Source organism: Capsicum annuum, chromosome 6 (assembly GCF_002878395.1).
Source record: "Capsicum annuum cultivar UCD-10X-F1 chromosome 6, UCD10Xv1.1, whole genome shotgun sequence".
NCBI lineage: Eukaryota > Viridiplantae > Streptophyta > Magnoliopsida > Solanales > Solanaceae > Capsicum > Capsicum annuum.
The window spans coordinates 207504950-207531131 of record NC_061116.1 but is presented as its reverse complement, the minus strand read 5'-3'; positions in this window follow the sequence as shown (position 1 = coordinate 207531131).

The window sequence follows — 26182 nt, the reverse complement described above, 5'->3', positions numbered from 1 at the left end:
ATTAAAGTATTGCGAAAAAAGGGTCATTCTTTTTAAAATGGACTAAGAATAAAAGTAGGTCATTCTTTTTTAAACAGAGGAGGACTAAGAACCAGTAAATGCATTTGACATTTAATTTTCTAGTTTCTGTAAGTGAGTGTTCTTCTGAACCTCATGTTCACATATGGGGGTATATGAGTCAAAATGAGATAATGATGAAACTTATAATTCCCCAAGAACTAATCCCAAGGCATCACATGGTTCTTAAGGCCACACGTGGACTCAATCTAACCCTCTAAGCCTGTCATCACTTTCTGAACTCCCTATAACGCAATTCATATTAAGATAAAGGGGATTAAACATGTCATGAACATACTGATATACGAAGTAATACTATCCTGTACAATTAAAATACTGAAGTTCTGTATGTGCTGGTACACTAGTCTGACAACGCCTCTACTACATAAGCCTGATGAGCCATTGGGACAGGTCCCCAACTAACTCGTACTGAACTAAAAATAAACAACCATCTATTAGCAAGACAAAATCAGAGATCCAGGTCCTCGAACCATGAGGACTCACCAACTGCAGGAATGTAGAAGAAGGTACTTGAAGATCACTGTCACTGCTGAGACTCAGCACCTGAACCTATATCAGAAGGAAATAAAGAATGCAAAAGAGTATGGGAATCAGTACTTGGGAATGTGCTGAGTATACGGGGGTGGATTCAACATTTCAAATAATATCATAAATATATAAGAAAATCATCCATGCCAACAATAATAACTTTCTTCGCTTGAATATCTAAAACATTATTCCCATAAGTCATCAGTAATAACACATGCTTCATAAATCTCATAAATCATTTAACTCAACTCAAACTCTTTGACTCACGACTTAGAGTGACTCGGTAACTCAAGAAATTAGATCATTATAGACTTGGGAGTTGCTTATAACCGATATAACTACATCATATGAGCCAAATGGAGTCCAATATTTTGCCCTCCTAAGGAGTCCATATTGGCAGGGGTGTTGTACTCTTGCCAGGGAGTACAACCTCAATCTCATTATCACAATCCCATACTCGGCCTTTGGCCCATAATTATCAACATCAATCCTACGGTTGCATGTAGTTTTAGGGAAATACCATATTTTTTGCTCGGTGTTAAATACTCCTCCCAGACTCAGCTCAAAACGCGTTAGAAAATCCACCTTAATCACTATCAACTCATTGGTATATTATAAAGACCAATACATAAATATATATCTCATCTTTACATCATAAACATCTTGTGGATTCCTAACTCGACTCAACTCAACACAATTGTTCTTAATATCAAGTACATTTGCTTCGTCAAATGATTTCAATTATCAAAAGTTTCAAGGAAACATCATAGGAATCATTCTTGACTCTCAAGTTCTAATATCAATGAGTATTCAATAATCATCTTTTCATGGAAAGCTTAAATCATGACACTTATCTCAAATCATTCGAAAATCATCAATTCATAATGAGAATGTTCAACTAATGGCATAAATCCTCAATTCAAGAAATATAATGGTAAATATATCACAATATCAAACTTATTCATCTCAAATATCATAAATTATCAATTAAGAAATTTGGGTGTAAACCCACTTGCAAAGATTACGTAATCAATAAAAGAAATTTAATCTTTGGGCACAAGAACGAAAGTAGTGTTCTTGTTCAAACCCCACATACCTTGAATTTTAATTTTGCAGATGTAGAAACTTGTTTGGAAATTCTTTCTCACACTTTTAGGCTAAGATTCTTGATGCCTTTGACTTGAAGAACTTAATTCTTGAACAACATGGAGAAATCTATGGAAGATCCTTGAGTTTCTTGAAAGAAGTTTTAATTTTTTGGGTTGAGAGAAAACCCTAGTTTTCTAGAAATTTCTTGGGAGTGTTTGGAGAGAAATAAGATAAAATGGTATCCTTTTCACTACTTTGGTATATATATAAAACCACAAGGGGCGGAAATGACCAAGATGCCCTTTTGAAAAAGTTGGAAATTGCTAATCGAGGCCTGTGGCGGTCGATCTGAAGGTCCGTCAGAGGAGCTGACGGTCCACCAGGTCATCTGTCACTCGAGTGCCAAAACTAGAACGTTTTACCTCACCGTGATGGTCAACCTGACAGTCCGTCAGGAAACTGACGGTCCACCATCCATCACTCGAGGGCCAGAAATGGGCCATTCTATTTCGACCTGATGGTCTAGTTGACGGACCATCAACCTTTTGATGGTCCACCACTTTGGCCGTCACACCAAGGCCCAAAAAGGAAGATACTTCCTTGGATTAACGGGACACTTAATGGTCCACCAAGGACCTGATGATCCACCAGGTCGACCGTCAAACGTGGACGATCTGATAATATTCAGTAAAATGGCCATACCTCACTCGTCCGATGTTGGATTTTGATGAAATTTGTATCGATGGAAATATTATTCAATGCTCTACATGATAAAAAGTAGAAATCAAAGAAATACAACACGATATAAATATCAAAAACTTTGGAAGTCATGCATGTCCACTCAAAAGATGGATTTAGACTTAATAAAAGAGGTATTACAATATCTCCCTCTTGGAAACATTCATCCTTAAATATTGATAGATAGGCCAAGAATAAGAGAAAATAAGAACGTATAGCTGGAAAGACTCACTCGCAGGGTTTATTTACTCTAACATTTTGAGTACTTCACGTAATGCACGAATCATAGAGGGAATAACCATATAGCTGAATACATTAGATTAGGAGGAAACTAAATTAGGGGAATAGTACCTTTAGTTTGATTTGGACTCGCGAAGAAAATATGAGGGTAACTAGCCTACATATCTACTTCTGCTTCTCAATTTGCACCCTCGACTTATTCAGAACTTTAACCAAGGGAACTTCCTTGTTCCTCAGTCTACAAACTTGATAATCTAGAATTTTAATCGGGATTTCATCATACAAAAGGCTATCCTGAACATTAAAGTTTTTCGAAAGATCAACAACAACAGAGTCACCAATGTGTTTCTTGAGTAAAGAAACATAAAATACATGATGGACAGCTGACAACTCTGCAGGTAACTCAATCTCATAAGCTGATTTCCCAACACGACTCAAAACTCTATATGGGCCAACATATCTGGGACTAAGCTTCCCTTTCTTTCCAAATCTTTTCACCCCTTTCATGGGTGAAATTTTCAAATAAACCAAATCATCAACTTCAAACTCAAGATCTCTTCTTCTCACATCTGGATATGACTTCTGACTACTCTGGGTTGTCTTCAACCTCTCCCGAATCAACTTAACTTTCTCCATAGCCTCGAACACAGCATCAGTTCCAATCACAACAACTTTACCCACTTTTTACCAACCTATGGGCGATCTACATCTTCTTCCATACAAAGTCTCAAACGGAGCCATTCCAATACTAGCATACAAACTATGGTTGTAGGCAAATTCAATCAACGTAAAATGTTCATCCTAACTTCCTTTGAAATCAAGAACACAAGTCCTCAACATATCCTCCAAAGTATGAATAGTCCTCTCAGCCTGACCGTCGGTCTGCGGATAAAAAGAGAAGCTAAGATGAACTTGAGTGCCGAGACCCTTCTAGAAGGCTCTCCAAAACTAAGAAGTAAACTGAGTACCTCTATCGGAGATGATAGAAAATGGAACTCCATGCAATCTGACTAACTCTTGAATGTATAGCTTAGCAAAGTCCTCAGCGGTGAAAGATGTATGTACTGGAAGAAAATGTGCGGACGTAGTCAATCTATCTACAATGACCCAAATAAATCATGATGACGGCGAGAAGGAGGTAAACCAGTCACAAAGTCCATATTCACTTCCTTCCACTTCCAAGTATGGATACTAAATTCTTGCATCATACCACCGGGTCTCTGATGCTCTATCTTTACCTGCTGGCAAGTTGCACACTTCTCTACGAACTTTGCTATATCCTTCTTCATACCATTCTGCCAATAAATTTCCCGTAAATCATGGTACATCTTGGTAGCACCAAGATGAATAAAATATCGTGCGCCATGCCCTTCCACCATAATTCTCTGCCTTAGATCATCAACATCAGGCACACATAATCTATTATAAAATCTCAATACGCCATCTCCTTCTTGGGAGAAAACCTTTACCTTTTGGTCTTTAATGGAAGCTTTCAATTCCACCAAACGAGAATCCGTATCCTGTTTCTCCTTCACTTTCGAAACTAGGGAAGATTCGAAACTACTTTGGACCTAAACACTACCCTCAGCTAAATCAAGCAATCTAATACCTAACCTAGCCAAACGATGCACTTCATGGGCTAACTCCTTCTTATCTTCCGCTATATGCGCTACACAGCCCATGGACGATCTACTAAGGGCATCCGCCACTATATTGGCCTTGCCCGGGTGATAGAACACACTCATATCGTAGTCCTTCAGTAATTCTAACCATCGCCTCTGTCGAATATTCAATTCTCTATGAGTGAAAACATAGTGTAAACTCTTGTGATCTATAAAGACATCAACATGAACACCGTACAAATAGTGTCTTCAGATTTTCAAAGCAAAAACTATTGCAGCTAACTAAAGGTCATGTTTCGGATAAATCTCCTCATAAGGTTTCAACTGTCGGGAGGCATAGGCTATAACTTTACCCTTCTGCATCAACACACAACCCAAACCAACTTTGGAATCATTACAATATACCACAAAATTATCTACACCACTAGGTAGGGTCATCACTGGGACTAAAATAAGTCGAGACTTCAACTCCTGAAAACTCTTCTCAAAAGAATCTAACCACTGGAATTTAACTTTTTTTGGGTCAACCGGGTCAAAGGAGCAGCAATGGAAGAGAAACCTTCGAAAAAACGATGGTAGTAGCCAGCTAGACCCAAGAAACTCCTAATATCAGATGGGTAAATAGGTCTAGGCCAATTCTTTACAGCTTCTACCTTTTAAGGATCAACTCAAATACCTTTAGAAGAAATAATATGACCTAGAAAGGCAACTGACCGAAGCCAAAATTCACACTTGTTGAATTTGGCAAACAATTGTTGATTTCTAAGGGTTTGCAAAACAATTCGAAGATGATCTGCATATTCATTCTTACTTCAAGAGTATACAAGAATATCATCTATGAACACAATAACAAACATATCTAGGAAATTTCTGAACACCCGATTCATGAGGTCCATAAAAGCGTTGGGGTATTAGTTAGCCCGAAGGATATGACCAAGAACTCAAAATGACCATAACGAGTTAAGAAAGTGGTCTTTGGAATATCACACTCTCTGACTTTAAGTTGGTGATAATCGGATTTCAAATTTATTTTCGAGAAATAACTGGCACCTTGCAGCTGATCAAATAAGTCATCAATTCTAGGAAGAGGATATTTGTTCTTGACTATGACCTTGTTGAGCTGACAATAGTCAATGCACATGCTCAATGAACCATCTTTCTTTCGCATGAATAGAACGGGTGCACACCCTAGGGAGACATACTGGGCCTTATAAAACCCTTATCAAGAAGATCTTTGAGTTGCTCTTTCAACTTCTTAAGTTCTGCGGGGGGCATATGATATGGAGGAATAGAAATAGGTTGTGTATCAGGGAGAAGATCAATTTTGAATTCTATCTCTCTATCGGGAGGTACCCTTGGGAGATCTTCTGGGAAAACATCAGGAAACTCATTAACATCACTAAGAGACTGAATAGTTGGAGTCTCAAACTTAGTGTCTTTAACTCAAACTAAATGATAGCTACAACCCTTGGATATCAATTTTCTAGCTTTAAGATAGGATATAAAATGACTCTTGGGGGCTACAGAGTTTCTGAACCACTCAAAAGCTGGCTCATTGGGAAACTGAAACTTGACCACATGGGTACGACAATCCATAGACACATAACAAGAGTGAAGCCAATCCATACCAAGAATAATGTCAAAATCAACCATGTATAGCTCAATCAAATCTGCAAACATGACTCTATGAAGGACAGTGATAGGACACTTTTTATATACTTGCTTAGCAACGACAGATTCACCCACTGGTGTAGAGACTAAAAAAGGCTAAGGAATCTTTCCAGCACTGATTTCAAAATTCACCACCACCAACGGAGTCACATAAGAAAGACTTAACCTAGGGTCCAGCAACACATACACATTAAAATAAAATACATGGAGTGTACCAGTAACAACATCTGGTGAATCCTCCCACTTCCGGTGGGGTGGTATAGCATAAAAGTAATTTTGGCGCTGACCACCTAAAGTACTAGATAAGGCACCCTGAGAAGGAGTAGGAAGAACTACAGGGGCTGGAGCACTTATAGTCTGACTCTGGGGACGAACATCGTGACTCCCCTATCTAGCATATGGACAATCCCAAAATTTGTAGCCCAACTTACCGCAACCAAAATAACCCCTCTGACCGACTAAGCACTCACCCGGATGGTCCCTACCACACTTCAGGCATGGGGAGGGGCGAGGTATATTACTTACACTATACTGGGACCTAGACATAGTAGGCCTATTATCCTGCTCCAGCCTAATTCTGAATGCAGGAGTACTGGTTGATGAAGACGCTGGAATAAGAGAATGGCTCTGGAACTGAGGGCAGATCCCTCCAGAAAATCTATTCTGACTATACCCTTGTTGCTCTGATCTAATTCTCTTATTCCCTCTCACTCTCTCTCTCTCTCCTTCACTTTGTCCGCTTCAATCTACTAAGCATGAATCATAAGTCTTGAAAGGTCTACACTCTTTCACAATATAACTCGACACACCAGCCAAAAACTTACTCATACTAGTTCTAGAATCAACCATCATACTGAGAGCAAATTTAGATAACTGGTTAAACTTATGGCAATACTCCTTAACTTTCATGGGGCTCTATCTCAAGTTCATAAATTCTTTTAATTTCACTTCTCTCAGCTCTGGAGGAAAGAATCTATATAAGAAGGCATCTTGGAATAATTGCCAAGTCATAGGAGCATCATTCTCCCCTCTACTTTTCCTCCACATCTCCACCCAATCATAAGCAACATTTTTCATTCGATAGGCAGCCAATTCAATACTCTCCTTCTCAATTACATGCATAATATGAATAATCTCTCTCACTTTACCTAAATATATTTATGGGTCCTCACCTACTTTCGACCCATAGAATTCAGGTGGATACGTTCACACAAAGTCATAAACCCTAGCTGCAATAGAATTATTCTCTTGCGGGGGTAGAACAGTAGCCTAAGTGTTGGCTTGAGCGTTGGCGGTGACCGCCTGGGCAAGCTCTTGGAGAGCTACCCAGAATTCAGTGTGGGACACTATCTCACCAAGAGGATCAACGGGTTGAGGTCGTTCATTATTTCTGTAAGCTCTATGAGGAGGCATTTTCTGTCATAAATGAGCATGAATTAACAGCAGAGAGAAACAGTCATAGGCATGATAGACTCTTGAAAGAAAGAAACAACTTTTCCTAAAATGTCCCGTAGCCTCTTGCTCATAGATGTGGCGCTCTACACACCAATGATCAAGACTCTACGTAACGCAGCTTGTAAGACTCCCTAGGGCTCTTCAAACCTTAGGCTCTGATACCAAGCTTATAACACCCCAAGAATCTATCCCAAGGCATCATATGGTGCTTAAGGCCACATGTGGCCTTAAGCTAACCCTCTAATCCTGTCATTACTTTCTGAACTTCCTATAATGCAATTTATATGAAGATAAAGAGGATTAAACATGTCATGAACATACTAAGATACGAAGTAATACTATCTTGCACAATCAAAATACTGAAGTTCTGTACGTGCTGGTACACTATTCTGACAAAGCCTCTACTACATAAGTCTAATGAGCCATTGGGACAGGTCCCCAACTGACTCGTACTGAACTAAAAATAAACAACAATTTATCAGCAAGACAAAATCAGAGATCCAGGTCCTCAAACCATGAGGACTCACCAACTGCAGGAATATAGAAGAAGGTACTTGAAGATCACTGTCGCTACTGAGAATGAGCACCTGATCCTATATCAGGAGGAAATATAGAATGCAAAAGAGTATAGGAATTAGTACTTGGGAATGTACTGAGTATGCGGGGGTGGATGCAACATTTCAAATAATATCATAAATGTATAAGAAAATCATTCATGCTGACAATAATAACTTTCTTCGATTGAATTATCTAAAACATTATTCCCATAAGTCATCAGTAATAACACATGTTTCATAAATCTCATAAATCATTTAACTCAACTCAAACTCTTTGACTTATTACTTAGAGTGACTCGGTAACTCAAGAACTTAAATAATTATAGACTTGGGAGTTTCTTATAACCGACATAACTACAACATATGAGCCGCATGGAGTCCAATGTTTTGACCTCCTAAGGAGAGAACCCCACATTGGCAGGGGTGTTGTACTATTGCCAGGGAGTACAACCTCAATCTCATTATCATAATCCCATACTCGACCTTTGGCCCACAATTATTAACATCAATCCTATGGTGGCACGTAGTTTCGGGGAAATTCCACATTTCTCGCTCGATGGCAAATACTCCTCCCAGACTCAGTTCAGAACACGTTAAGAAATCCACCTTAATCAATATCAACTCATGGGTCTATTATAAAGACCAAAACATAAATATATATCTCATCTTTACATCATAAACATCTTGTGGATTCCTAACTCGACTCAACTCAACACAATCATTCTCAACATCAAGTACATTTGCTTCATCAAATGATTTTATTATCAAAAGTTTCAAAGAAACATCATAGGACTCATTCTTGACTCTCAATTTCAAATATCAATGAGAATTCAATAATCATCTTCTCACGGAAAGCTTAAATCATGACACTTATCTCAAATCATTCGAAAATCATAAATTCATGATGAGAATGTTCAAGTCATGGCATAAATCCTCAATTCAATAAATATGATGGTAAATATATCACAATATCAAACTTATTCATCTCAAATATCATAAATCGTCAATTAAGAAATTTGGGTGTAAACCCACTTTCAAAGATCATTTAATCAATAATAGAAATTTAATCTTTAGGCACGAGAATAAAAGAAGTGTTCTTGTTCAAACCCCACATACGTTGGATTTTAATTTTAGAGATGTAGAAACTTGTTTGGAACTTTTTTCTCAAGCTTTTAGGCTAAGATTCTTGATGCCTTTGACTTGAAGAACTTAATTCTTGAACAACTTGGAGAAATCTATGGAAGATCCTAGAGTTTCTTGGAAGAAGTTTTGATTTTTTGGGTTGAGAGAAAACCCTAGTTTTCTAGAAATTTCTTGGGAGAGTTGGGAGAGAAATAAGAGAAAATGGTCTCCTCTTCACTACTTTGGTAAATATATAAAACCACAAGGGGCAGAAATGACCAAGATGCCCTTTAGAAAAAGTGAAAATTGCTGATCGGGGCCTTTGACGATCGATTTGACGGTTCGTCAGAGGAGCTGACGGTCCACCAGGTCATCCGTCACTCGAGTTCCAAAATTGGAACGTTCTACCTCGCCGTGATGGTCCGTCAGGAAACTGACGGTCTATCAAGTCGTCCGTCACTCGAGGGCCAAAAATGGGCCATTCTGTTTTAGCCTGATGGTCCAGTTAACGGACCGTCAATCTTTTGATGGTCCACCACTTTGGTCATAACACGAAGGCCCAAAAAAAGAGCTACTACCTTAGCTTTATAGGACACTTGACGGTCCACCAAGGACCTGACGGTCCACCAGGTCGACCATCAAACCTGGGCGATCCAATAACGTTCAGTAAAATGACCATAACTCACTCATCCGATGTTGGATTTTGATAAAATTGGTATCGATGGAAAACTTATTCAATGCTATACATGATGAAAAGTATAAATCAAAGAAATAAAACATGATATATACATCAAACACTTTGTAAGTTATACATGTCCTCTCAAAAGATGGATTTAGGCTTAATAAATGATTGGGGTATTAAAAAACTTTCCACATAATTTTTCTTTTGAGTTCATGTTTATCTCCCCCTAATTGTGGGAAGTTTGTTCCATCAAATTGACAATATTAAATCGAGCAGCTAATAAATCTCCTGCTAATGATTTTAGGTAGTGAATTATGGAGGATGACTCATACCCAACATATATTTCTAACCTTCTTTGGGGGCCTATCTTAGTGCATTGTGGTGGTGCTACTGACACATATACAACACATCCAAAAATTCATAAATGAGCAATATTTGGCTCATAATCAAGGACCAATTGTAATGATGTATTTATTATAATAAGTCGGTTTGAGATGAACAAGTGATGTTGCATGCAAGATAGCATAACCCCAAACAGTAGTGGGAAATTTTATTTTCATAAGAAATGGACTTGCTATCAATTGTAGGCTCTTAATAAATACTAAGCAAGACCATTTTGATTATGAACATAAGCTACAGGATGCTCAACTCTTATCCCAATTGATACACAATAATCATCCAAAGCTTGGCATGTAATTTTTCTAGTATTATCGTGGCGAATAGCCTTAATTGGATAATCCAAAAATTGTGCTTTTAATCATATTATTTGTGCCAATAATTTTGTAAATGTCAAGTTGTGAGATGATAAAGGAACACATAAGATCATCTTGAAGATGTGTCTATTAGAACCATAAAATATCTAACAGACCCACTAGATAGGTGAATAGGTAAATATATATCTCTATGTATATGTTCTAGAAAAAAAGGGGATTTAGCGCCAACTTTTAGGGACGATAACTTAGTTATCAATTTACCTTGATAACAAGCAATACATGTAAATTCATCACTTGCAAGAATCTTCAAGTTCTTTAACGAGTGCCTATTTGAATTCTTAATGATTCATCTCATCATTATTGACCTGGGATGACCTATTCAGTTATGCAAGCACAAACATATTTAGATCGATAATCAAAAATCGACTCCTAGTTTACGACCGAGTATGCTTCAAATTTATCAATTTCTGCATAATATAAACCAGAAAATATAGTTGGAAATTTCTCCAACACATATTTCTGGACTGAGATATTTTTGGTAATGTCAAGATATTTAATATTCATTTCATTTCTCAATAGGATATGTATTTCAACGGATATCTTTAAAACTAAACAAGTTTCTTAGGGATTTAGAAGAGAACAGTGCATCTTCTGTAACAAGTTGTTCCCTTAGGTAGAAATATAATAGCTCTTTTAAAGCCTTCAGTTAATTTTGAATTACCAGAGATTATTGCAATATTTGCATTTCTTCTTAGCAACTAGGAAAAGTATTTCTTAAATATGGCATGAGTTGTTAGACTATCAATTACACAAATATCCTCGTGATTGATCATTTATTCAAATAAAATTTAAGGAGTGTTCATATATTCTTCAGGATGAAAATATAAACAAAGCAAACATTATTGTATTGCTAGCAAACACCATATTACACAAACTTTATTTATTTACAATATTAGGAAGCACTACTAACAGGAATATAAATGAATATAACCAACAGAAAAGTAAATTACTTATATTATTACAGACTCATCACTGACAAGGTGATTTATATTTCCTTCAGAGAATTCCAAGAAATCTGCATTATCTAAATGCATAAGCTCAATAATATCCTTGGTGATAAAGTTTATTCTGCATTATTATCTTTCTTCTTGAGGAATGCCTAATAGAGATCAACGAGGTTCCTTGGAGTACGTCAGGTACATTATCAGTGCCCTTTTTCTCCACCCCAATAATATCTATTTTCTGTACATTTCTTTTGCACCACTTTAAATTTTTCACCCTTTCTCTTATGCTACTGATGAAATTTATTTCTTAACCATGACCGTGACTTCAATTACGGCCAGGACATCTTTCACGACTAGATTGGTAAAAATTTACAGCATTCGCTTTAGGGAATGGAGCAGTGCTAAGAGATCAACTTTCATGCTTTTTATCAAATGGGCCCATTCATAATGTGTCTGTGGAAGAACAACCATCTTTAGCTGGTCATATCTATCTTTTAAATTATTCCACAATACAAGTGGATCCTTAACAGTGAGATATTCCATTTTCAAGCCCTCATCAAGGTGATGACGGAGAAATATTATGGCGTTGGCACGATCTTGAATTGATTGTCTGATTTTTATCTTTGATGGTGTCTGCCATACCATCACATTCAAATGGATTTCAACATTAAGTGCCCAAGATAAGTAAGTTTTGCCCGATATATCTTAGGTAATAAATTCACATTTAGACAAATTTGACATTATCTTAAGAAAAATAAGTTCTTAACTTTATTACCTGTAATTACTCGAAATGATAGAGACTCGTACTAATAATGCGTTAAATAATTAAAGAAAAATATTAACCTTAGTATTACAAAAGACAAGAAAGGAAGGAGGGAATGAAGTAGAAGTATTTCCTTTTTATTGCTATTTATGAGTCTTACAAAATGAAAAAGGCAAATGGCCATTTTATATCCAAGTGACTTGGGTGTTTGGGTCATAGGTGACAAAAGAGTTTTTAAATGAGGTGTAGGTAACACACGTCTTAATTATTAGTTGGAGGTGACAATTACTTTATTATGGATTCAGAAAGTTGGAAAAGTTTAAAAATAACCACAAGTTTTTAAATTTACACTTTGGTCCCAATGTATACCTAAAAAAAGAGGAAACAGAGGGAAAAAAGTGTCTTTCTCTCTCTTATCATCCATTGTTGTTTTCTCTCTCTTAGCAATTTTTGCTATTCATTATTTCTATTTCTGCTGCTTTATTCATCATCTTCTGCTTCATTATCATCATATTCTACTTCATTATCATCTTTATCTTCTTCTTGTCAACCATTTGTTATTATTGTTGGTACAGCTATACTGTTGTGATTGACTAATTTCTTAGGTCAAATTTTATTCACTACATCACTTTCCACTTTGACATTACTTCATAGGTGACTTTGGTAAGTAAAAGTATGATTTTTATTCGTATTTCTCATCTAGGTACACTTCTGTTTTTTCAAAAATGGATAGAACCCCGATTATAAATCCAGTATAACTGTCCATAATTTAAATAGATCAATCATCTGGTGCATCAAATAAGTAACCTGTTGCATCAGAAGATTTATCTGTTGCATCAGACATATTATCTGTTGCAACAGACGTATTATCTGTTGTATCAGGATGTTTATCTATTGCACCAAACTAATTATCTGTTGCATCAAAATTTTTACCTGTTGAACCAGAGTAATTATCTATTGCAACGTATGATTAATATGTTTGAAATAACACAAATCAGCCCCTGTCACTAACCCAATAGATAACCAATATGTTTTCAACTCTTGCTATTGCTACTGGATTCAAAACTATTCCTTACATCCAATTACCCATCCCAAATTTCCTAATTTGATTTCTCATTTTACTTATCTTTTTCATTAATCAAGAAAATATTTTAAAAATCCATGTTTTACCCTTTGTATTAATCATTTTTTCTTCAAATTAAAATGGAAACATCATTTAATAGGAGGACTATACACCGACCGACGTTTAAAGCTTTCTTCTCTTATGAAATTTCAATTGAATAACAAACAATGGTTATTTCAAACACGTATACTATCCCACCAACTGATCAGTGGGTTATGGTAAACTAGACATGTTATTAATTATTTTTCTGAATTAATGTGGCATCTCAATTTGGGACGGGTAATTTGAGACAGAAGGAGTACGAATTAAAACATCAGAGCCAAGCAAAGCAAAAAACTAGTCATCTGTTGAAACAAACTATTTATCCATTACATCAACTTCTTATCTGTTGCAACATGAGTAATCTATTTTGAAAAACACATCAACCCCTGCCACAAACCCAATAGATAAATCTTGCTATTGCTAGTAGATTCTAAATTATTTTTTTGACGTCGAATCGTTGACATGTTTGTTGAGAAGATAATAGACAGAATGAAAATTAAATTTGAATTAAAACGTCAAAGATCAAACATAATTTATTTATTTAAAAAAACAAATAAAAATACATCTAACAGACTAAAAGAAAAAAATAATCTAATTATTATTATTATCATCATCATCAGCATTGCTAGCCGGCCAATCTTCAACAAAAAGTAGCAAGGCCCTCCTCAACCTGCGTATCTCGTGGAGCATTCTTGCTCTAACTCCTTCCAATTCTCATTGCAGGTCATGAACTTGATTTCGAAGTTCATTCACAGCGTCTTGCAGAAAAGCAACATCCCATACTTGGTCATCCATAATCTTATCTTCTAGAGTGTAATATGAAAGATGAGATGCAATAAATAAATAGAGTGTAGCTGAATGAAAGATTGAGTAAGAAAGGACCTATTTATAGAGGATTGAATTTGAATGAAAGGCAAAAAGGTGCGACTATTCACCTCCATACATTAATTACATTTTTGATTAAATTAAGAAAATAAATATTATGATATAAGTCATGACTTTTCAGATTATTATTATTAATTAGTTCTTTCGAAGAACCATTTTTATTGAGTTGTGGCAACAGATTCTATATCTGTTGCATCAGATAACATATCTGTGACAATAGATATATTATCTATTGCAACAAATATAAAATATGTTACATCAGATAACACATCTATTGCAACATATAATCTAACTATTCACCTCTATTTATTAATTAAATTTTTTATTAATGTGAAAAGTAATGACTTAATTAAATTAAGAAATATTGTGATAAGTCATGACTTTTCAGATTATTATTATTAATTAGTTCTTTTCAAGAACCTCTTTTATTGAGTTATGACTCAATATAAGTTGCATCAGATAAATCATCTGTGACAACAGATATATCATCTGTTGCAACCATAGTGAACCTGTTACATCAGATAATTTATTTGTTGCAACATATAATCTACTTTTTAAAAAAAAACTATCATCATATTATTAATCCAATTTTTCTTACTTTTTTATTTTATAAATTAAAAAAAAAAACACCTTTTCAAATTCCTTAATAAAATAATAACCATTTTATTATATAATAAATAATTTTAAAAACAAATTCAAAAAAAAAAGTGAAAAGTCACGATCAGCTATTAAAATTGTGGTTATAAATTGTGTTTATCATTTATTTCCTTATTATTTATTTACGAAATATTTTTCATATTGAATAATTGGAAAGTCATGTATTTTTATTTTCACCCTCTCAATAACAACAATAACCTTTTTTTATTAATAACCAGCAGGTGCAACATATGATCAATCTGTCGTAGCAGATTAATCTCTGTTGACATAAATTGCTGCTCAATCCCTACCACCAACCGTCGGCATGTTGAGAACAAGGAATAAACAGAAAGATTACTATTAAATACTAAATAAGAATTAAAAATTCAAAGTCTACAACAAAATGAAATGAATGTTCATAGATTTTTGAATCCCTTGGGTAGATCCGATATACAAAAGGAGGAAAATACATGCGCTAAAATAAAACACATTACCTAATTATTATCACTACTATTATTATTATTTTCAATAGAATATTTTTCATCTGGTAGCCTTGCTCCAAAGTCAGTCAAATCTCTTTGGAGTTCATCAAACTGCCATTGAAGTTCACGCAAGGACTCGATATGAATATTTTTGTACGAATCTGGATCATCCATATTTGTAAGGAGGGACCTATTTATAAATTACTGTATCTCGGAAAGAAAAGAAAATTACTTTAAAATAAATCTAACAGATGGGTAATCTATTGCAAAATATATTCTTTCTGTTAGATAACTTACAAAGAAGGGGTCTCAACTTACAACGTGCTAGCAATCTTTTACAACAGATATATATATCTGTTTGATTTCTGCAATAGGTTGATCAACTATCATAACAGATGTCTCCAATTATTTGACAATATAAATAGATATGTCATATATTGCAATAATCTAGAGATCTATTTATTCAATTTAAGCCATAGATAGGCTAGGAAGAATAAGGTGCGTGCAGATGGATCCACTATCATATGTGTGGGAGTTAAGTATGTATTACAGATAAGGTCACCGAGAAAACACACACAAAGTACAATGTTTTTGTGTATGCATTTTTTAACTAATTAGGCATTGATCATTCAAACATGATCCTGCATTATATCGTTAAGTTTGATGGGTTTGAAATTGATAAGGTTGAGGACCTCATGAAGATGGTGTAGATACCCTATTACGAATTACTGACAGTTGTTGCTCGTGTTTATGTGTGTCAAGTTTTGAGAAGGGATCAATATTTATCGTCACTACAGAGAACCAATAGCGTTTGGACTTAACTTTAAGTGTGCATTGGACCCTTAGAGGGCCCTCGAAGCCTGCACTGCATCAAACAAAAATGGAAAACCAATAGAGCTATTGCCCTGGCCAAAATTTATATGGTTGGGTTGCTCGCTCGGGGTGATGATTATATGCCAGAATGTGCGGTAGGAGAGTGCTTTCGAGGGAAAATGGGTGATTGATGGAAGACTATATCATCTGAGAGATAATTAAAGAAGAGACATAGGGTAGAAAGTAACTTCTAACGAATCTGGCCGGTGAAATATCTGAATAGATGCAAAATCTGAATCAAGTGAAAATATGAAAGTGTATCCGGTAATATAGTTTTATCTGTTGTGTCTCTAAAAGAAAAACAATGCATATGGACACTTCGCTAGGGAGCTGCATGGTTGGAATTATCACCTAGGTAGAAAATAGGAGAAGACCAACAAAGAAGCCTCACGGCCATCGCGGGTAGAAATGATGTTCAGCAAGTCTAGAAAACTTGACGCCAACAACAACTGCAGTTAAAATAAGGAAACTAAGCGAAGGTGGCAATTTCTAAATTTTAAATTTCATCCCATGCCTTCTTGTTTGTGTTTCCGATCAGGTCCGCTACTGTTGACCTGATCAGAACCACAAATGAAATTGAAAGGCAAATAGAGTATAATTACTTCCTTAGCAATATGGATTAATTAATTGTGTTTTCTTGCCTTAGCATGCTTTCAACATTTCTTGGAGAAGATCAGATGCTTGCTATAGTATGTGAATCTCGATAATTTTCAAGCTTGCCTCCAGCTTGTTGATTCTGTATTCAAGCTTGTCGTTGCCGTTTTAGAAGTTGGTAAGGAGTTCCTTGTCTCCTGTGAGCTTGATCAGGAACACTACCTTCAAAGTTGTGGCATTCTAGAAGCCCTTTAGAATAATTTCTTCAGAAGCCTTAAAGGATACATGGAGGGTCACTGTGTTTGTTTTAGGTCAAAATGTGTTAATGCACGTTGAAGATGTGGTCCCAACATTTGAATAACACATTTTTATCGAGTGTTGCTCCATGCATCTTTCTCAACCAATTTGATAAATTAATAAGCATGGAGGTATGTAGTGTGTGATCTAAACTGGCTCTACCAAGCCTATTAAACGTTATGTAACTCCGAGATCATTACCCTATTAAAAAAATATGCCCTAGTTAGTGCACAAATCAAACAAGCCCAATCTGTCAGCCTTTCTACTAATCACTCTTCTCCAATATAGATGACAAGATATCTGCTATACAATAGTCTACACCATCGCCAGACATGTTTGCCTGGGATCAATTCTTGGGAAGACATCAACAGATATCTTTAGAAGAATTGCTCCCAAGAAAGCATGTCTGGTGATGGTGTAGACTTTTTCATAGAAGATATCTTATCATCTATATTAAAGAAGAGCGATCAACAGAAAAGCTGAGAGATTGAGTTCGTTCCATTTGTACTTAAAACTCAGTCATATGTTTTTGATAGGGTAATGAGCCTAGAGTTATGTAATATTTAATAGCCTTGATAGAGACGGTTTAGATCACACGCTATGTAACTCCATGCTTATAAATTTATCAAATTAGTTAAGCAAGATGCATGGAGAAATGCTCGATAAAAGTGTGTTGTTCAACTGTTGGGACCACATCTTCAACGTGCATCAACACATTTTGACCTAAAACAAACACAGAGACCCTCCATGTATCCTTTAAGGCTTCTGAAGAAAGAGTTCTGAAGGGCTTCTAGGATGCCACAACTTTGTAGGTAGTGTTCCTGATCAAGCTCACAAGAGACGAGGAACTCCTTACCAACTTTGAAGATGGCAACGACCAGCTTGAATATAGAATCAACAAGCTGGAGATAAGCTTGAAAATTATTGGGATTCACATACTACAGCAAGCATTTGATCTACTCCAAGGAATGTTGAAAGCATGTTAAGGCAAGAAAACACAATCAATTATAGTTATATTGTGAAGGAAGCAATGATACTCTATTTTCTTTTCAATCTCATTTGTGGTTTCGATTAGGTCAACGATAATTGACCTGATTGGAAACACAAACAAGAAAGCATGAGATGAAATTTAAAATTCAAAAATTGCCTCCTTCGCTTAGATTCCTTATTTTAATTGCAGTTGCTGTTAGCGTAAGTTTTCTAGACTTGATGTACATCATTTCAACCCTCAATGCCCGTGAGGCTTCTTTGTTGGTCTTCTTCTATTTACTATCCAGGTGATAATCCCGACCACTCAGCTCCTTAGAAAAGTGTCCATTTGCATTATTTTTCTTTCAGAGACACAACAGATGAAATTATATTACCGGATACACTTTCATATTTGCACTTGATTCAGATTTTGCATCTTTTAAGATAATTCCATCGGTCAGATTCGCTAGAAGTTACTTTCTACCCTATGTCTCTTCTTCAATTAGCTCTTAGATGATATAGTCTTCCATTAACCACCTATTTTCCCTCAAAGGTATTCTCCTACCGTACCTTCTGGCATATAATTATCACCGCGAGCAACCTAACCATATAGATTTTGGCTAGGGCAATAACTATATTGGTTTTTTATTCTTATTAGATGCAGTACTAAGATTCAAAGTACCTCTAAGGGTTCAATGCACCCTAAAAGTTAGTCCAATTGCTATTGAATCTCTTTATAATGACACCAAAACTAGATCCCTTCATAATGCTTGAAAAATAAACATGAGCAACAACCGACATTAAATCTTAACAGGGTATCAGAACCATATTCATGGTCCCTCAGCCTTATCAGTTCAGACCTACCAAACTTAACTGTAAAATTACAGACATCTTGTTTGAACGATCTATGACTAACAGTAAAAACAGCATTCACAAAATTAGTGCACTCTATATATGTTTCCACGCTAACATTATCAGTAATACATACCTCCCACATAAGAAGAGGTTTCATCTACAAGCAGCTTATTCCTCCGAACCCATCTTTACTGCAGCCTCTTGCGATAGTCCATCAAAAGTTGATCAACTGTCAGTTCTTTCTATCTACAAAAAAGAGGAAAAAAATTAATGTCACAAAAAGAACATTATCTATCTGTTGCATCGATGTGGAGTCTGTTGCAACAGATATGGAGTCTATTGCAACAGATGTGGAGTTTGTTGCAACAGATGTGGAGTCTGTTGCAACAGATGTGGAGTCTGGTAGAATACATCAAACTAGCCTTTCTGGTGGTTTTATTTGTTCCAATAGTTTCTCCATCTGTTGAAACATCAATAATGGCATAAACATCAAGAACAAAGAAACAATAACATTTGTTCCAACAACATCATCAATAAAAAGAAGCAATATCCTTTGTTCTAAAACCATCAACAACACCACACCATAAGTTCCAACAATGACAACCCCACCAATAATATCAATAACTACATCAACAATAAAGAAACAAACAAAATACATACAAAAAAATGATACTGCCAACAAGGCTTTTAAACTTCTCCCAACAGATGACTTTTTTCTCATATTATAATAAAAATTTTCAGTTTGTTTATTCAACACTTACAAGTTCCTTTAAATTTTTTTTAATAAATATGACATGGGTAAATAGTAATTAAATAAAAAATAGATGTAAATAACTTGCAAAGAAGAAGATGAGAATAAAAGAGCAATAATGAACCATACCTTAATATTAAAAAGGGGATCAAAATAGAAATTTAAGTCGACGAAATATAAGGATCAGTTTTGATCCGAAAAGATCTTCTTTATGAAAAGAGAAGAGAAAGAGACAAAAAAGGTTGTGTCCCGAAAGAGGAGAGAAAGAAAAAATGAGAGTTGAATAAAATAAACTGCAGCTGAAGAAAGAGATGAGATAATTTCTAATTTCTATAGATGTATGTATTGTGTACGTAGACGTAGTGGTTTTCAATATTCATTAATTTCATTAATAATTTGAGGTGCACGAGGAAGACTAAGACTACTGACATTGAAAAGACAAGACAAGACTGCTCAATGAACTTACTTTTGAGATATCCAAGAAATATTTTTTACCGCCTTTAATAGTAAGTAGTACTACTTGATATTATCTACTCGGACCAGAAGCTTACTTTAAAATTAAAAGAGAAAAAAATATTTTCAAACAGATATGTCATCTGTTGCAACATATATAAATATCTGTTTAGAAATCCAAACATCTCAGTCATCTATTACAATAGATATAAATATTTATTTAAAAATCCCAACAGCTCAGTCATTTGTGACAACAGATGAAAATGTTTATTTGGTAATTAATTAAATCAGATATGTCATCTGTTACAACAAATATAAATATCTATTTGAAAATTTTCAACAGCTCAATCATCTGTCACAATAGATGTAAATTTCTATTTGATAATTAAATTAGATATGTCATCTGTTGCAACAGATATGAATACCTGTTATTTTCAATAGCTCAGTCAGTTGTTGCAACAGATTTTATTGCAATTGATTTAGGTGGAACTAGGTATGAATGAATGAGCTTACAGGGTCAACTACAAATCCAATTGAGTCTTTGTAATTGCATGACATTGGTATTGCATTCATCTCGACCTGAGTCGCTGATCGATTACTCTGAGTTGAAATGAGTTCTCATCAACTCAATGTTAGGATATTTATAGTACCTAAGTTGATTTAGGTGGAACTAGGGATGAATGAATAAGCTCGCAGGGTCAACTACAAATCCAATCGAGTCTTTCCAATTGTATGGTGTTGGTATTGCGTTCATCTCGACCCGAGTCATCGATCGATTACTCTGAGTTAAAACGAGTTCTCATCAACTCAATGTTAGGATAGTGACAGCACCTAAGTTGATTTAGGTGGAACTAGGTATGAATGAATGAGCTCGCATGGTCAACTATAAATCCAATTGAGTTTTTGCAATTGCATAGCATTGGTATTGCGTTCATCCTGACTTAAGTCCTCGATCGATCACTCTGAGTTGAAATGAGTTCCCATCAACTCAATGTTAGTATAGTGATAGAACCTAAGTTGATTTAGGTGGAACTAGCGATAAATGAATGAGCTCGCAGGGTCAACTATAAATCCAATTGAGTCTTTACAATTTCATAGCATTAGTATTGTGTTCATCCCAACCCGAGTCATCGATTGATCACTCTAAGTTAAAATGAGCTCTCATCAACTATATGTTAGGATAGTGATAGTACCCAAGTTGATTTAGGTGGAAATAGGGATGAATGAATGAGGTCACAGGGTCAGCTGCAAATTCAATCGAGCCTTTTCAATTGCATGGCATTGGTATTGCATTCATCCTGACTCAAGTCATCGATCGATCACTCTAAGTTGAAATAAGTTCTCATCAACTCAATGATAGGATAGTGATAGTACCTAAGTTGATTTAGGTGGAACTAGGGATGAATGAATGAGCTCGTAAGGTCAACTATAAATCCAATCGAGTCTTTACAATTGCATGGTGTTGGTATTGCGTTCATCCAGACCCTAGTTATCGATCGATCACTCTGAGATAAAATGAGTTCTCATCAACTCAATTTTTTAAAAACTATATCTTTTAAAAAATTTTAAATTAATTAAGATCAATTCGAACCAAATTAGCAATTTCAAAACTTGTTATTCTTTTCCAAAATTATAAATCAACCCATACAAATCATCGATTTGAGTGAAAAACTTTTCATTTCAAATCTTAAGTTCTCTCTCTTCTCTCTCTCTCTCTCTCTCGGAGTCTCCTCTCCCTCTCAACAATACAAAAAACAACTACTCAACATATTGCTCAACCCTCCAAAATAGGTCGATTTTCTTTCCATTTACCACTATATATAGTTGTTTTTTTCGACTTCATTCCCGCTTGTATTCGTCATTTTCTCTACCCTCACATGTAACAGAGTTTGAGAAGAGTTCTACATTTTTTCTTTATTCTAAAAAATAGAGATTTTTAGTTAATGGTGAAAAAGAAGACCTTTAGTTGTATTATCTTCGAGAATGGGTTAACAATTTTGAGTTTTGATTCTAAAAAAGAAGGAAGTACCCGAGAAAACCCTAGTTTTTCTCTCAGTTTTTTGTTGACTTTCATGGTATTGTTGGATGGTGTTTGTGGTATTATTGGTGGTGTTGGTATTTGTGCTTTTGGCAATGGTGGCAGTGGTCTTGGTATTGGTATTGATTGCATTGGTGGTGGTCTTGGTGACATTGGTGGTGGCATTAGTTGCGGTGGTGGTGGTTTATCTGTTGCAACAGGTGGAAGATCTGTTGGGAGATATTAAATAGGTCTTCAAATAGATTCCCCATCTGTTCCAACTGATGGGTTATTCCTTGGAGTATTTTCTTATAATGTGGCGTAGAATAATTTATTGAAATTTGCCCATCTATTGCAATAGGTGAAATATCTGTTGGGAGATATTAAATAGCTCTTCAAATAGATTCGGGTTCCCTATCTGTTCCAACTGATCCGTTGGAGTATTTTTTTATTTGGTTATGTGGTAAGAATAATTTATTGAAATTTGTAACACCTTTTTTAAAAAAATTATGCAAACATCAAATGCAATGTATTTTTTTTGTTTTTGTTTTGTTTGTAGTTAAAAGATGTCTCCCAAAAGAAAAAAACTAAAAGTGGAGAAAGTGGATCAACTTCTAATCACCAAACAAAAAAGGCAAGAGTAAAGATAGATTCAGAGGAACTTTAAGAACAATCTAAGTCAGGGCAAAATGAAGCCGAGGAAAGTGATAACTCCTCCTCACCAATAGGGCGTGAAATCATGTCGAAATTCCAGCATGATTCTATCAAAATCATTAGTATTGACAAGTTTCGAGTTGCAATGCCGATGAATAACCCTAAAGCAGTATTTGGTGATCTTGTACTTAAATGTCAGTTGGGGAAACCTTTTGACGAACTTAGGAGTATTATGAAGAAGGAAAACATAGATGGACTTTTTAAGAAGAGCTGCTTTGTACACTTTCTTGAGTTGTCTGGGCCCCGCCCTCTTTGTTTCCCAATGATCATGGTATATGGCCTTCTCAAGTGCAGGATCATGTATGCGGGGGATAATGGAGGTCCGAAGGAGGGCGTTAAAAAATAAATGAAGTCTAGATCAACTACTGTTGCATGCCGGTTTGTTTTGGATTGAAAGATTTTGCCGTTGTGACGGTCTTTAGATGTGATCGTCTAGAAGAACCTCCTGTCAAGAAAATACCCCACAAAGGATCCAACAAATGCAACGTAAAAAAACATGGGTTGTTGGGCATTGTTGGACCTAGCTACAAAGTGGAGGATTTGATGGAGGAACTCAAGAATAAAGACATACCAAAGCACTATAGGGAGAAATTATGCTTATTTTGGTTTGTTCATTCCATTTTATTGGCAAGAGACATCAGGAATGTCATAGAACGTGATTTGTTGGCGCTTGCTGATGATTTTAAGAAATTCAACGACTATCCCTGGGGATACGACAACTACTACTTGACTGTTAAATATTTACTGAAAGAGCTAAAGCCAAAGACGACCACATTATACGGCTTTCCTTGGGCTTTCATGTTAAAATTGATCACTATTTTTACTCATTCATTAATTTATATTGAATATACTTGTGACTTTTTTTTTTGCTTGCTTCTTGTTTACAATTTTTAGGCTTGGGCATGTGAAGCCATTCCTTCCCTTCGAAAGCATTTCAAGGATTATCCGGGATAAGGTTTCTCATCCAAGGATCCTTAGGTGGTTGGCTGCAATAGAGAGCAGCAAAAAAAATATTAACGAGGCTGATCTTTTTAACCCTGCAGATGATGTAGTACGTCTTCTTTAAACTAAAATAATTTTCTTCAAAGAAAGATGTTGAAACAGATGTTCCACCTGTTGCAATAGATGGATCATTTATTGCAACAGATTACCCGTCAACTATAACTGGTGCAATAGATGGGTAATCTGTTATGACAGACGATCCATATTTTGCAACAGATTAATCATATGTTGCTATGGTCTCTGAACCCTACTCAACATATTACCCATCTACTGCAAATTATGCAATAGATGGGTAATCTAATACAATATATTATCAATCTATTTCAACATACAGATCAGATATAGCGGTAGCTAGATCGTCTGTTGCATAAGTTGGCTGTGTTAACATAACCCAAGCCCCATGTAACCTAACTGAATGCAATTTATTATTATACGATTTAAATTTCTCCTGTCTTTTTTATAGGTTGTGCATCCTTGGATCGTGCCTACTATTGATGAGCTGGGATGACTTCTTTTTTTACTTTGGGCATTGTTGATACAAAAGAAGACCCAATGGTGGAGTTAAGAAAGAAGGAATTGGATGGATCAACATCCATAAGAAGAGCAGTTAGGCAAGGTCAGTCTAATATTGAAACTCTTCACGATAAAACTCAAACTGCAACAGATCTGGGGCTTTTTCTGGGGGTGTTGCTGGTGGAGTTATTTGTGATGGTGCCAGCCATGTTGCAGCTGCTTCTGCTGCCAGTCGTGATTATGATCATATTTGTACTCAGCAAAACATAAATATATTTAAAAATACCCCTTTCACAGGTCCTCCTTCCCACCCCTACACCAATCCCTTCCACCCTTACAATGGTCCCTTTCACCCCTCGTCACCCTCATATTCTCATTACAAATACAATGTGTGCAAGGACAGAGAGGATAAAATCCTCAACAAGCAAAAGGTTATTACTGAAGCTACCGAGAATTTGAAATCCAGGAGGGGTGTCATACCATCCAACAAGGTGAGAGAGCCATGTATTCCTACAGTGGAGGTTAGGAGGAAAATAAGAAAAATTAGACAAATTCTCTCCGTTCTGAAATCAGCAAAAATTGTAACTCCCCTCGCTCCAATAGTTGTTGAAGTTCAGGGGCCACCGAAGAAGGTGGAAATATTCGCTGCGCTTGTCAAAGAGAAGAAGAAGGAACTGGAAGAATCCATCAAGATGAAGGTTCAAAAAGAATACATCATGCATTCATTTGCCGCCAACTACTTCTCAAATATGACAAATATGTGTGTATGGTACGAGGACAAGGTAAGTTTACTTTTGCTAACCTACCCTTCCAATCTACTCCATGAAGAAGAATATACGAGAAGATGTGTAATCTATTGCAAAAACTTGGTATTCTTTTGCAACATAATACACATTTGTTGTATAAGTTGCGTTGGCTGGGTAATATGTGAACTGATTCAGAGAACCCTCTGCATCAGATTCTTTCCACTATGTTTTTATTCTTTACAATTACTAACCTATTTAAAAATTGTCTTCTTATACCACAATATGTTGATGAAATTCTCTGCCTCATGAGTGGCAGGCAATTAGCGTACCCAGATGCTTATGATGCTATCGACAGGATAATGGACCTTAACTTCTATAATAATTTCAAGGATAGGTATGCTAAACTCTGTAAGATAGCTGATTTTGGTGGCTCGAAATTTGATCAGTTAGTTTCTACATTCCAATGGGATGAAGAAGAGATTAAATATGTTCGAGGAAAGAGGCCATATCCACACGAAAAGATCTGGACCAAGGCAAAGATAATCCTTGCAGTCATGAATGTGGATGTCACATATTTTCTCACTGTCTAGATACTACTATATGAGGGAAAGATTAAGGTTTATGACTGCAACCTACCTGTCTTCAGCGAGAAGATATTTTTAACCCCACATGCAGCCACTCTTGAAGTTGTCGCCCAAGTTGTTGACGCAGAGTAAGATGATGGATCATTTGCCGGCTGAAGTCTTTGCGAAGGAATCATGGGATTTTGAAGGTCGAAATAAGAACATCCAGCTCCCAAGAAATACAACCGGTGCAATGTGCGGGCCGTACTTACTTGCATACATTGAGTGTTTGCTGACTGGCACACAAATGACCGTTGTGTGTGACACCACTGTGGGAAAGATGCAGGCATATGGGGTACTAACTAAATGGGATCCCGTGTATAAAAAGTAACATGTACAAAGACA